This window comes from Harpegnathos saltator, unplaced genomic scaffold (assembly GCF_003227715.2).
Source record: "Harpegnathos saltator strain DR-91 unplaced genomic scaffold, Hsal_v8.6 scaffold25, whole genome shotgun sequence".
In the NCBI taxonomy this organism is placed as follows: Eukaryota; Metazoa; Arthropoda; class Insecta; order Hymenoptera; family Formicidae; genus Harpegnathos; species Harpegnathos saltator.
Window position 1 is genome coordinate 299,440 of NW_020230039.1, and position 14,160 is coordinate 313,599.

Below are 14,160 nucleotides of genomic sequence, written 5' to 3' on the forward strand. Positions count from 1 at the left end.
ATGAAAATATTAAGACACAAAAAATTAAGGGATATGACGAGAATTCTGTACTAGAGATTGAAAATTCTACAGGAAATACTGAGTGCGTGTCAGAAATTAATCTCCTAAATTTCAATGGTCCCTTGCGATCGAATAATGTAAATAACATACACAGTCAAATCTATAATCATTCATCTAGTGAAAATAATATTTCAATTCCAGGTCCTCTTAATTCAGTAACTAATAACAATTTAATTACAACTATTGTACCTCTTACCGACAGACATGACACGAACGTGGCCCGACGGCCGGACGAAAAGAACCTACCTGACACTGTCACAGACGCGATTACTATCTGCTTAAACGACTCAAGTCCTCAATTGAACGTCTTGCAAATAAATTCAACAATTGTCTATAACGAAAATAGATCAAACAAACTATTGGATCTAATTGCTTTAAATCATTTAGACGCACTTGAAGTCAATAGTATAATCGCATTAATAAAACAATATCAAGAATGCTTCCATTTACCGGGTGAACAATTGACCGCAACACACGTACTGCGACATCGTATACCGACAACTGACGATTATCCAATAAACACAAAACAATATAGGTTTCCTCAAATTCATAAGCAGGAAATAAATTTACAAGTACAAGAATTACTGGATGGTGGTATTGTACGATACTCACATTCGCCGTATAATACTCCCGTCTGGATAGTGCCTAAAAAAGAGGATTCAGAAGGCAATATGCGATGGCGTATGGTGTTGGATTTTCGCATGCTTAACGACAAAACTATCGGAGACCCATTACCGAATATAATTGATATCCTTGATCAACTTGGCGCACGATATTTTTCGGTATTTGACTTAGTTTCGGGATTTCACCAAATAGAAATGGACCCATGCGATAGCCACAAGACGGCTTTCACTACGCCGTTCGGACATTATGAATTTACCCGCATGCCTTTCGGATTAAAAAACGATCCCGCTACATTTCAACGATTAATGGATATAGTTTTAGCTGGAATTCAAGGACGAGAAGTATTTGTTTATCTGGATGATATCGTGCTATACACATCTTCTTTAATAGAACACGAATTCAAATTTAAAAAACGTATGCAAAAGCTTAAAGAAGCCAATTTAAAATTACAGATAGATAAATGTCACTTTTTATGCAAGGAAGTCAATTATTTGGGACATATAATTAGTAGCGAAGGTGTTAAACTGGATCAAAGAAAATTAGAAGCCGTACTCAAATTTCCAACGCCCAAAACACCTAAGAATATAAAACAGTTTTTGGGATTAGTTGGATATTACAGATTTATATCAGAATTTTCTAAATTAGCTCGTTCTCTAACGCAATTATTAAAATTAGAAGTACCTTTCAAATAGAACGATGCGCAACAACAGTCATTTGAAATATTAAAAAATGAGCTATGTAAAGAACCGGTGCTACAATATCCAGATTTTCACAACCATTTATTTTAACCACCGACGCTTCGAGCTCCGCAGTAGGAGGAATATTATTACAAGGAAAAATTAACGCAGATCGACCAATACGCATCTCGTACCCAGAGCGATCACGAAGTAAAATATGACACTTATGAAAAAGAAGCCTTAGCAATTATATACTGTGTTAAACATTTTAGACCATATTTATACGGGAGAAAATTCACATTTGTAACGGACCATTAACTATTGATGTGGTTTAAAAATGCTCAGGATGCGAAAATGCGAATACTTCGATGGAGACTTATTTTTTTTGGTCACGCAAGGGAAATCCATTATGGATACCCCCGCCCCCTTGGGGGGGGCGAGGGTTATGTCGGACTCCTACCGACTAAAACCCCTGCGGGATGTCTACCTGGGTCTACCAGGGATGTTGGACCGTGAGGAGGGGAGTTAGGAGAACTGCTCCCGCATTCCCTCCCCAATCCCCCGGCCCCAGGGCTCCCTTTCGGGAGCCCCTCGCCATCTATGTACCGCGCCCTGTTCCACGGAGGGAATCCAGGATACGGTCCCCGGCTGGTTGCCCCGCCGGTTGGCTTCTGGTGTCTCCATTGCAGGAGAGAGGGGATCCACCCTTCCTCCTTACCCCCCTCCATGTTAGCCAGAGAGGGGAGGGTTTTTTGGGGGGAGTGGGCCCAGCCCCAACTGGGACACCACTCCCCCCTGTCCCTACTTATCCGATCGCTCGGGGGGGAAGGCAGGGAAGGTGGAGTACCACCCCCCTATTCCCCTTGCGACCGGTGGCGGGCCCAGGGCGGCCGAGGGAGCTCCCGACCCTCGCGAGTCGATGAGCTCTCCTCGACCGGCGCTGCCCCGGACCCGCTGTCGCGTCCCCCTACCCCCGGGGCTCCGACCGTTCCAGCGCTGCTCTCGGCGCCTTCCCGGTCTGCGCCCCCATTCGGCGGTCTCCTTCCGGGACATTACGTCCTCGTAGAATGAGGCCGCCGCTGACCACGTCTCCTCGCTCTCGTACATAGCCTTGACCATGCGCGGGAGCGAGAGCTCCCCCTCTCGGCATCCCACCGCCCCGGCGAGGACACAGCGCTCCCCGACCCATGCTGGGCACGCAGCCAGGGTGTGATGCGCCGTGTCCTCCAACGCGGGGCAGTGGTGGTACCGGGCTCCTTCCTTATCTGGCGCAGGTACCGACCGAAGCAACCATGCCCGGTCAGTACCTGCGCCAAACGAAAGGACAACCCACGTCCCCTCCTGCCTGTCAGCTCGGACAGACAGGGGTGGATAGCCTCAGCCGTCGTTGGCCCGGGCCCCAGGGGATCGGACAACAAGTCCCTCCACTTTTCCTGGGTCCGGGCCTCGGCCTGGAGCCTCAGGCCCCTCAAGCCCCTGACCGACAGGTTCCCCTCCTCGCGGAGCTCACCCTTCAATAAAGGAGATGCCGCTCCTCGGCGAGGAGCTCCACGGGGGGGACGCCGGCCAGAGTGGTCGTCGTCATATACGACACGCTACGGTACCCCCGAATCGCCCTGATCAGTACGGGCCTCAGGGTCTGCCACAGCGCGCGCTTTCCGCCGCGGCAGGTCCCCAGCTGTGGTGCCCAAATGGGCACCCCGTACAGGGCGATCGAGAGCACCGCCGTGACGTACAGGCGGCGAGCCTACTTCGATGGAGACTAGAATTAGCCGAATACGATTACGAAATTGTTTATAAAACCGGAAAAACAAATGTAAACGCAGTCGCCTTATCACAAAACCCGATTGACTCACCTCTAACGAACTGGAAAGTGATTAATACTAGAAGTAAATTTAATCCGAATAATCCACAAGATGCCGAAGCCATCAGATGCTTTTTAGAAGAGGATGATAAACTTGGAGAATCAGACGAAGACGATATTAAAATGACGTACTGTGACGTGGCAGCCGGAAAGGCGCCCGTCCCAAAGCGAACCTTCGGCCCTTATGCGAGGGTGCGGGGGGGGCGTACCGTACATCGCGCGAGAATTACGGGGGGGGAGCGCCGCCTTGCGCTCCCCCGTATTAATTAGTGTTAGCAATAGGAGCGCGCAGGTGGAACGGTCCCGCGTCCCCGAGCTCTGTGCCCCTGGACCTCCTGCGCCGTCCATCAAGACCGGAGGGATCAGCGGAGGAGGGAAGAGGACGACACCCCTCGGCCAGACCGCCACCCCAGGTGAATGCACTTCTTTAAGAATACTATTATCGATTCCGTATTGTCGTGAAAGATTCTCGCTGCCGATTCCGTTGTCCACAGGCCAGCAGGGATATCGCGCCAAACGGTCGGCGTTCCCGTGCTCGAAGCGTGAACGCCGGCTAGACAAAGCCGGCCTAGACAAAGAGATAGCGGGAGTGCGAGAGAGGGAGAGAGAGAACGAGCAAGAGTGAGACCAAGCACCCGTCCCGCGGATCGAAAACAAAGATCCGCGGAAGGATTCCCGTATCGGGAGATACGACGAAGAACGGAGAAAGACGGGTAGCGCGACAAATACCAACGAAATAAAAGAGGACACTCCCCGTTTTCTTCTACTTCTTCTTACCGTTTACTCAGAGAGTCGATTATCGAGGACGAGAGAAAGAGCATTATCGTGGACGAGACGGGTGATAGTCTTTAGCGAAGTAAGAAAGGATACCGTGTGCCGGGGTGGAGTGTTGGAATCAGTGGAACGACGAAGTTGGTGGATTTCCCTGTGCCGGAGGATTACCGCTGGTGGCAGAATTTCGGAGGGGCGACCCCAAGGAAGGAGACTGAGAGTTCACGCCGCTGGGAGGTCCCCGCAATTGTAAGACCGTCCACTTGCTTTATAGTATCGGTGTCACCAACGTACTGAGTCTCGTAATAGTTAGCGGCGTAGAGCAAGTTTCGAATTAGCGAGAGCGTCTCGCGGAGTGTACCGTATCGAGGGGTCGGATCGTGCCGATCCCCGACAGAATAAAGCTGAAATAGGTGAAGCGCGTCTCTAGTCTTGTGTCTTCCCGACTGAATCCCGGATTCCCGATCGAACCCTCCCGTCTACCGACTATAAAATACCGCGGAGCTACCGGTCCCGTCGAATTCGCGTGTCTCGGCCTTGGGTGGTGTATCTTTTCGTGTTGGTGAACGGTGCAGCCCGCTGCACCTGGCGCCCAACTCTTTAGTGCGAGTGCGAACGACCGAGGCGCGTGGACCGACGGCAGTTTGCCGACGGCGAGCGAAAGTCGCATTGCAGTACTTATCAGAGGATCATGTCTGAATCGAAGACTTTGACGAAGAGGGAACACACGAAACCAATTCAATTGATAACCAATCACAACCCAAGAGGTCAAGCACAGACACACGGCACGAACAAACTAATTGTCCACACATGAGAAATTCGTACGAAACATATCCGCTCGAAGGTCCGAACTAAACTGAGAACTTTTCCGCCGACTCTATACCCTTTTCGTCTGAAGAATTAGCTGAACCTCCGAGTACAGAAGTAACCGACGCACTAGTCCACTCACCCGATCTACCCACGGAACGAATTGAAGGAAAAGAGCAAGAACAAAAGTCTGTTGAAACCCTTCGGCTTATGCTAACACGAAGTCGAGCTAGGCAAAAACCCAGGATTATAGATGAAGAACTGATAGGAGCAAAAAAGCAGTGACGACCGCCGAAGCCTTTACCTGAGGATACCGATGACAGTGACGCTGAGCCACCAATGGCTGTTATAAAAAATTCACAGTATACTGACCTCCAAGCCAAAAGGAAAAATTTAATTGAGTCTAGAGTTGCATATTTTTTGCGCAGGGATAATTTGCTATATTTTACAGGTATCTCAGGGAATCCTATTGATGCCGGTGCTAAAAAATTATTCGAGAGACAGGAAATACCGAAATTAGTAGGTTTATCGATTAGCGTACCTAAATTAATAAATAAAACTAAACGATACCACATCATTCTCCCCTTTAGTGAAGATCTGACCGAAGGACCGACGATGATACTAATCAACATAAGCAAAGCAGCTATCAACTTACGGAAAATAACTGAAGAATTGAACCTCGCGAGCATCAATGTCACTATAAATGAACACATATTAAATGTACCTTGGAATGAGATTAAAACAAAATTTCAAATTGCATTTTCAGGCTCCAACGCAAGAATAATTATTTGTAAGGGTCTAATCAAATATCCGCCAAAAGATATACGAGAAGCTATATTCCAAGAAATGCATTGCACTCCAGTGGGAGGACACAGAGGAGTAACCAAAACTTACAACCGAATCCGCCAAAATTACTACTGGGAGAACATGAAAGAAGAAATCCGACAACACATTCAACAATGCTTGCAGTGTCAATTAAAGAAATTGGTTAGAGTAAAGACAAAACAACCCATGATAATAACCGATATCCCAGGATGGATATTCGACAAAATAGCAATGGATATCGTTGGACCACTGCCACAAACTAAAACAGGTAACGAAAGTAGTATAGGAGTAGGTATGGCCAGTCAAAACAATCTCCCTCCACTCGACCCTCCGGCGCCACTAGACCACGCCCACCGGCGCCGGAGGGTCGAGTAGAGGAGGAATGTTTTGAGTGGCCATACCCTTAAGGCTGAAAATGGCGGAAATTTGAATCACCGGAATAAAAATTAGCGTAATCTAAATATTAAACTTTTATTATTCATATTAGGCGTTGTTGTGATTTTAGCTCTTGGTCAGCTGGTTTGCATATTATTTTTGGAAAAATCTCCTAGGCACTCTGCGAGGATCGAACCCGGGATCTCAGGCTCTTGAGTCAAACCGTCTTCTTCTTACCACTGCTCTACTGCTATTCTTTAGTAGAAACTGGTTTCACGACGTACACGTAGAACGGAGAGAGTGTATGTGTGTGTAGTTAGTGTGAAGTCTCTGGAAAAATCCTGTAGTCCTTGGCCAGATTCGAACCTGGGTTTCTACTGGCTTTCGAGTCAAGCGTCTTATACACTACTGTTATACCCTGATGGAAACTAACTATATTGTATACATACGAAGAGTATCGACGTCACGCGTGAAAAATTTGACAAATTCTAGAACCTACGGGACTCGAGACCCCACCATGAGACCTCGGTTCTCGACTCTCGTGAGCGTGTGCGAGCATGTTCGAGCAGGTAGAGACCATTTTGAAGACATAAACTACCCAGCGATTGTTGGAAGACGATATCTCTGGTCTATGGGCGGAATTCATAGACCTTGCTTGAAATTCATCTTAAGCAAGATCTTCATAAAGATCGTCTTAACGCTTAAGGTCATGTTAAGAATGTCCTACATACCCAGATAGGTCTTGAAAAGTTTGTCTCGAGTTTGAGCTTAAGACTGTCTTGATGAAGCATGTGCTTAAGCACTAAACTATTATATATCTGTCTTCTTATTTTTCCTTCAAATAAAACAAAGATAGACATATAATTTAAGTTAGTTAACTTAACAAGAGGTTGAAAAACCGGTTGAAAAAGGTTATTGGAACTTAACTTAATCCTTTCCAGTGAAAATACTTTTAAAAAGGATTTTTTCTTGTAGAATGACAAGTTCTAGAAGAACAATATATTCAGATCTGGAAAAACAGGTATTTTTACAAATATTAAAAGAATATAAACATATAATAGAAGCAAAAGGTACAAATTCTACCACTTTAAGTGTTAAGTCGGAAGCTTGGTCAGCGACTGCAGATCAATATAATAAATCTTCGTTAATTTGTACTAAGGTATTATATTTATTTTACTATTTTTATATTATAATTTAATAAATATGTTTTGACAGGTTACGTTTAATGTTACAGAGAAATGTACAACAGTTATAAAAATACTGGTCTAATTTAAAACAGTTAAATAAAAATATATTAACAGCTGAAAGACAATCAAGATTTCTAACTGGAGGAAGACCAGAACAAAATATAGGCGAAGTTGATCTAAATGTTATAGATATTCCAACTTTAATGGTGACAGCACCAACTATTTCCTCAAGCAACATTTCTGTACAACATTCTAAAGGTATTTAAAATCTAATAAGCAATATTTTAGCATCTGATAACAGATTGACATATAGAGCATGATTTGCAGTATTTATTTTAATTTCATTTACATTAAAATGATAAATCCTGCTCGATTTCTATCATCAATGTGTCATCATACTTTATCATCAGATCCTATTGTTTTTTGTCAGCAAGTTGCTGACAGAGTCAAAATTTGGGTTAGGGAAAGTGTTACGTCCTAGAGGAGGAACGCAACCCTTTCGTTCGCGAGTAAGGCGAACCTCGTTCATACACGCGTATCAGTGAACGGGTCAGGGACCCGACGGGTCCCTTTACTCGGGCACCGACGTACGACGAGCGGTCCGTTTTTCGGTCAGGGACGCGAATCCCTTTACCGGGGATAGGACCATGAGTTGACTGTTGGAAGGGTATATGTGATTTTGAAATTAATTGGAAAAAGAATGAAATATAAACAGATTTATTAAAATGACTATAATAACAAAATGAATTACGGCTCGGTTTAATACAGTTGAGGAATGACTGTGTATGTGTATGTGTGTATGTATGAGAAGTGAAAGAAGGAGGAAATAAAAAAAAAGGTAGGAATATGAGTAAAGAGTTAGTCGGGTGAGGGGGAGCGTGAGTGGTCGGGTGAATTTAAGGGAGTGGATAGTTCGGAGAAGGAAACTGGTGAATAAGATATCGAAAGGGTTGAAGGCGGGGACGCGTGTGTAGGAGAAGAAGGCGGAGTACCAGGGGAAAAACGAGGAAGAAGGTAAAGGGATAGGAGTGTAGGATCCGGGTGATAATCAGTTCCTAACGCTATATTAACTATGGCTCGGAGGTAGTGGATCTGAGACGTAAGTTGGTCTGGATCGCTAATATCAAAAACTGCCTCGAACGTTCGGAAAACGTGGTGGAGGGTTATTCCTATGTTGTAATAATGACCCACTAAAAACAGATTTCAATAATATGGGGAATTAATAAGATGGTGGTAGAAAAGGTAGAAGCAAAAAAAACAGAACTTACTGCTGACTCCTGTTATCCCGAAGGTGAGCAAAAAATAAAATTGTCGTTTGGTAGCTCCTGCTCGGTAGGTTAAGTTGTGCTCGTCCACTCCCTTCCGGTTGTTCAATTATAACACAAACACTAATGCTTTTTGTTGATTTCTTTGAATGTTTGCACAAACTCGGATATATGAATCGTAGATATATTATCTGAATGTCTGACTTGAAATCTACATTCTGAATGCTCAAAACAGAATATCCGAGTGAGAGTATGACTGCCTTTTTCAGAGTAGAATTAGAAGTAGAAGTAGTGTGTCGCGGAGGCGGATTACCGCGGTTTTTACAGTGATAATCGGAGGCAGAAACTATCAGGGTGGGTAGAGAGATGGCCTTTGAGGAAGGGGTGAATTGGTCTTAGTGGGAAAAAGTCTCAGCCATTAGCAAAGTTAAAAGACATCGTGGGAGGAGACAGTTAGTTTTTGGAGATATGAATATGGAAGGACTAAAGGGTGGAGCGTGGGTGTCTCATAGTTTTAGGTGGATATATGATTGGCTGAATGAATTAGGCGCGACAAGCGTGGAGGTGGTGGATTCTTGAGATAGAGAAATGTATACAAGTGGCCGGCTGGAAAAATCAAAATGCCGTAAATCAAAGGCTGAGATCAGATTTTACGACTATCAGTGAAGTAAGCTTTGTTGGTTGACTGATAGGGCACATATGGTTTTGGATTGGGAAGATATAAGTTTCAAGTTTTAGAGCAGGAATGCTCTGTGTTGCTTTGTTTTACCGAAGGTTTGTTAGCGCGGAGTTTCAAATTTTTATGGCTAGGACGACGGACACACTTGGCGAACACTACCCAGATATAAACTTTAAACGAAGACGTAGATTTTTACAACAGGGCACTGTTTCCTGTTATGGAATTTTCCCGAATCGCCTTTCATTTGGCGCGACGGCTGTTCGCCAGATGGGTCTGTTTCCTAATTTATATTTATATATGTATATATTCCTATTATAGTTATATTAGGAGAATATAAATCTGCGAGAGGAAAGAATTTTTACTAATTAAATCTACAGGACGTAACAAAAGAGAGAGAATGAGAAAGAGAGAGACAGAGAGAGAGAGAGAGAGAGAGAGAGAGAGAGACAGAGAGAGAGAGAGGGAGAGAGAGAGAGAGGGAGAGAGGGAGAGAGAGAGAGAGAGAGAGAGAGAGAGAGAGAGAGAGAGAGAGAGAGAGAGAGATGGCGTTAAATTAGAAATATTTTTATAATTTGTAGAAATTATATTTGATAAAATGAATTATTGAGTTCAATATTCTAGATCGACAAAAAGAAGTTTTAAAAGCAATTCAGCAGAATTGTGTAACAAATTTTGCTAACATTACTGGACAACACAATATGCAAGAAATATCGGAAATATCAGAAATATCATGTTCGTCACCCACTAAACTAGCATCTAGTAGAAGTATGTGAAATATTTTATTAAAACTAACTAAATATGTTTATATAATGATTATTAATAGAATGATTATATGGTTTATTGCGTGTTTGTTTTTTTTTGCCAGATATAGTTAGTGGAATAATAGATGATACTGTAGAGATTGAATATCATGTTGATGCAGAATCTACACAAACAAAATTCAATAATCAATCTGGTAATAATATTAAATATTATTTCAAATTAAATTCTATTTCTTCTGCACATATATACATTTTGAATATACCAGATTGAAACATTTGTTTATATATTTATATATACTAGGTGCGCAACTAAGTTTCCGGGTTTCACACATGGATGACGCTAACGACACATGTAGTCGACATATATGTCTGAAGTTGTTTTTTTTATAGCTTGGACATTTGTTAACAGTAACCAATCGTAATACTAACACATATCGCAACGCAAAAATATTTTTTCTAACAACGAAGATGTCGAGTTTTGTGCCAAATAAACAGCATTTGCGGCAAGCTTTGCTTTTCTACTTTCACTTGAAAAAAAGTGCAGCTGAAGCACGTCGTTTGCTTAAGGAGGTCTACGGCGAACATGCACCATTGAAAACTACCTGTAAAGATTGGTATAAACGCTTCAGAAGTGGCGATTTCGACACTAACTGAGGACAAGGAGTGCTCCAAAAACCATTGACCAAAAACCAAAAAGACCAAAAACGAAGACCAAAAACAATTGAGGACGCCGATCTGCAAGCGTTATTGGATGAAGATGATACACAAACACAAGATCAACTTGCGGAGGCATTAAACATGACACGCCAAGGTATTTCCAAACGTTTACATGCCATGGGAAAAATTCAAAAGGAAGGAAAATGGGTGCCGCATGAGTTGACTGAGAGACAGATGGAAAATCGAAGAGCCATTTCCGAAATTTTGTTTTTGCGGCATGAAAGAAAGAAAGAAAATTTCCTGCATCAAATTGTTACTGGCGATGAGAAGTGGATATATTTCGAGAATCCCAAACGCAAAAAATCATGGCTTTCACCTGGCGAAGCATCAACATCGACGACACGGCCAAATCGCTTCGGAAAGAAGACAATGCTCTGCGTTTGGTGGGACCAGAAAGCAATCGTGTACTATAAGCTGCTGAAACCGGGCGAAACTGTCAATGAGCATCGCTACCAACAACAACTGATCAATTTGAATCATGCATTGCTCGAAAAACTTCCAGAATGGGATACGAGAGACGAACGAGTGATTGCAGCATGACAACGCTCCGTGCCATTGCACTTCCATCGTCCAGGACACCATCAAAACGCTGAAATGGGATCTGCTACCGCACCCGCCGTATTCACCAGACCTGGCCCCTTCCGATTATCATTTGTTCCGGTCGATGGCGCATGGTTTGGCTGGGCAACACTTGGTCAATTTCGAAGAAGTGCAAAATTGGTTGGATGAATGGTTTCGGTCCAAAGACGCGTCGTTTTATCATCGCGGTATTTATGTATTGCCAGAGAGATGGCAAAAATGTGTAGCTAGCGAGGGACGATACTTTGAATAAAACATTTTTTGTATTTCTCTTAAGATTTTCCATTTTTCATTGATCAAAAAAACCCGGAAACTTAGATGTGCACCTAGTATACAGGGTGTCTCAGAACTTTAGGACACGGGCTCCGTAAGGACATAGAGCTAAGTGAGAGGAACAAAAAAGTCCTGTACCATAATGTGAAAATCGTAATAGTTTTTTAGTAATAACAGCCTAAAGTTAGATGTTTTCCACGCTCAGCGCGGCCTATAGACGCTCCGCGGCAAGCTATATGCGTAGGGGCTGAGCGATAACGCGGCTCGCGCTGACCGTCGCGCGGCATCAAAGCGCCAAGGCACCGTCGCGACAGTCAGCGCGAGACGCGTTATAGCTCAGCTCCTACGCACACAGCTTGCCGCGGAGCGTTTATAGGTCACGATGGGCGTGGAAAACGCCAAACTTTATGCGGTTATTACTAAAAAACTATTACGATTTTCACATTATGGTAGACTTTTTTGTTCTTCTCACTTAGCTCTATGTCCCTACGGAGCACGTGTCCTAAAGTTCTGAGACACCCTGTATATTTACAGATATATTTACAGATGAAAACGAAAATAGAGTATCAAATGTCAAAATAAGAAAGCGTATAGATGCTAATAAGTGTTTTACTGCAAAGAAACGGAAAATAGATAGATATACACTAATATCTCAGAAAGAAATTGAGTTGGCAAATATAAAAATTAGTCATGAAATCGAAATGTGTGAACTTCGAAAAGAACGCGAAGAGTTTATTAATAGCATTACTATTGAAAAGATGTTATTAGAGAAAAGAGGACTACAGGAAAGGTTAAAGTTAGCAAAGTTTCGCGTTCAAAAGGAGATATCAGTAATTATGAATTATATATATGCAAATAATTATGTATTGTCTGCACAGATACAAAAATAAAACAGAAGCTTGCTGTGCGGCAAGAAAAGAAATAGTAGATAATAAACTTAATAGCTTTTAGAAGAAGATGATTTTGACAATCGGCTAATTTTTTAATAAAAAAACATTAAAAGATTTTTTTCATATTTATTTTAGGGGAGGTCTCTATGTTTCGGATAATGATGATGATTAAGTAAATAAGTAACATTTGTAAGTAACACTTTTTATTGCTTATTATTCAAAGTTAATGAAATTACTCTCGAATAACATTTTGCTTAACAACATAACCATCTCTAAACTGAGGTTCATTGTAATGTTGCTCTTCATTATTTTCGATTAAGATTTCAGGTTCTGATTCCTCTGGAAGAACACCCTTAAAACGTAATGATAAATTGCACACGCAGAAATGACTCCAGTACACGTTATAAGTTTTAAACATAATCCTTTTGATAGGCAAGGAAATCGTCTTTTCCATATGCCAAATGTTCTTTCTACAATTCTATTCGTGTTCGTGATTGTATTAAATTATATCTGCAATAAAAAGAATTTGTATTATAAATAAATTTATATCTGTGAATAAAATTATCTTTGTAGGCTTAAGGCTGTTCACTGCGATTTTTTTTCTTTTTAACAATGTCAGAAACGAGAAAGTACACATTAAAATTCTTGGAAAAATCTTAAAATTAAAATAAAATATGTTTATAAAATGATAATTACAATTAACCTGGCAACTTTGTAAAATACTCAGAAAGCCTTCTGTAACTGTTAGTTACAATCTATTAATTGTAAGTTTAAAGATATATTTTCTTTATTTCAGTGATTTTACTTTTGACGACATCAATCAAGAGAAATGGTGCAAAAAAACTTTCAAAACGAAAAAAGCTTCAAAATTCTTATAATTCTTCTTCCCTTACCTCTCTTCTTCTTCGTTCCGTGGATTTCTGATTGGCGTTAAAAGAAACATAAGAGAAGGATATCCTGAATTTCCAACTAACATTCCTGTTAGTTCACGTTGTTGAAACCGCATAAAAACTCTTGAATTTTGTAGAATTCTACTATCGTGTTGACTTCCTGGCCATTCTGGAACGAGGTCCAAAAATTCCATTCGTAGCCCCACAATAACCTTAAACATGAAGAATAATAAAATAAGAATAAATATAAGTGAGATATATACATATTACTTTAATAATTAATTTACCTGGACATTTAATGAAAAATATTCTTTTCTGTTTCTATAAACTTCACCTATTCCTGCAAAGTTGTTACTAAACAGTCTTATATGCGTACAATCAAATGCCCCATCAATATTAGGAAGTCCAATAGCTCCATGTCCATAGCCTAATTCTTTGAACAGTCTTCGATTTTCTTGTATAGCTGGTTGGTTTATTGGAAATTTGACATATGTATTTAGATACGTTGCCAATATAGCAATTACTCTAAATACAATTCTACTTATTGTAGGTTGCGGTAAATTCAAAAGATCTCCATTCACCCTCTAAATCATAAAGCAAGATAATAGTTATGTGTATCCTTTTTAAGATAAATAATATACAGGGTGGGCCATTGTAATCCGTCCACGGGAATATCTCCTCAGGTTGGGGTGATAGCGGAAAATGCTTCAGACAAAATTTATAGGATAAGCAGGGGGGCCTAGTGGTGACCTTGACTTTGACCTTGAGGTGAAGGGTCAAGTTCATTTTGAGGCCAAACTGATTTTTTAAATAGGAACTCCTATTTCCGACTACGGAAATGGAAAATAGGGAAAATTTCATGTCCAGATAGGTAATTCATGACTGTGGTCAAAATGACCTTTAGGGATCATTTCAA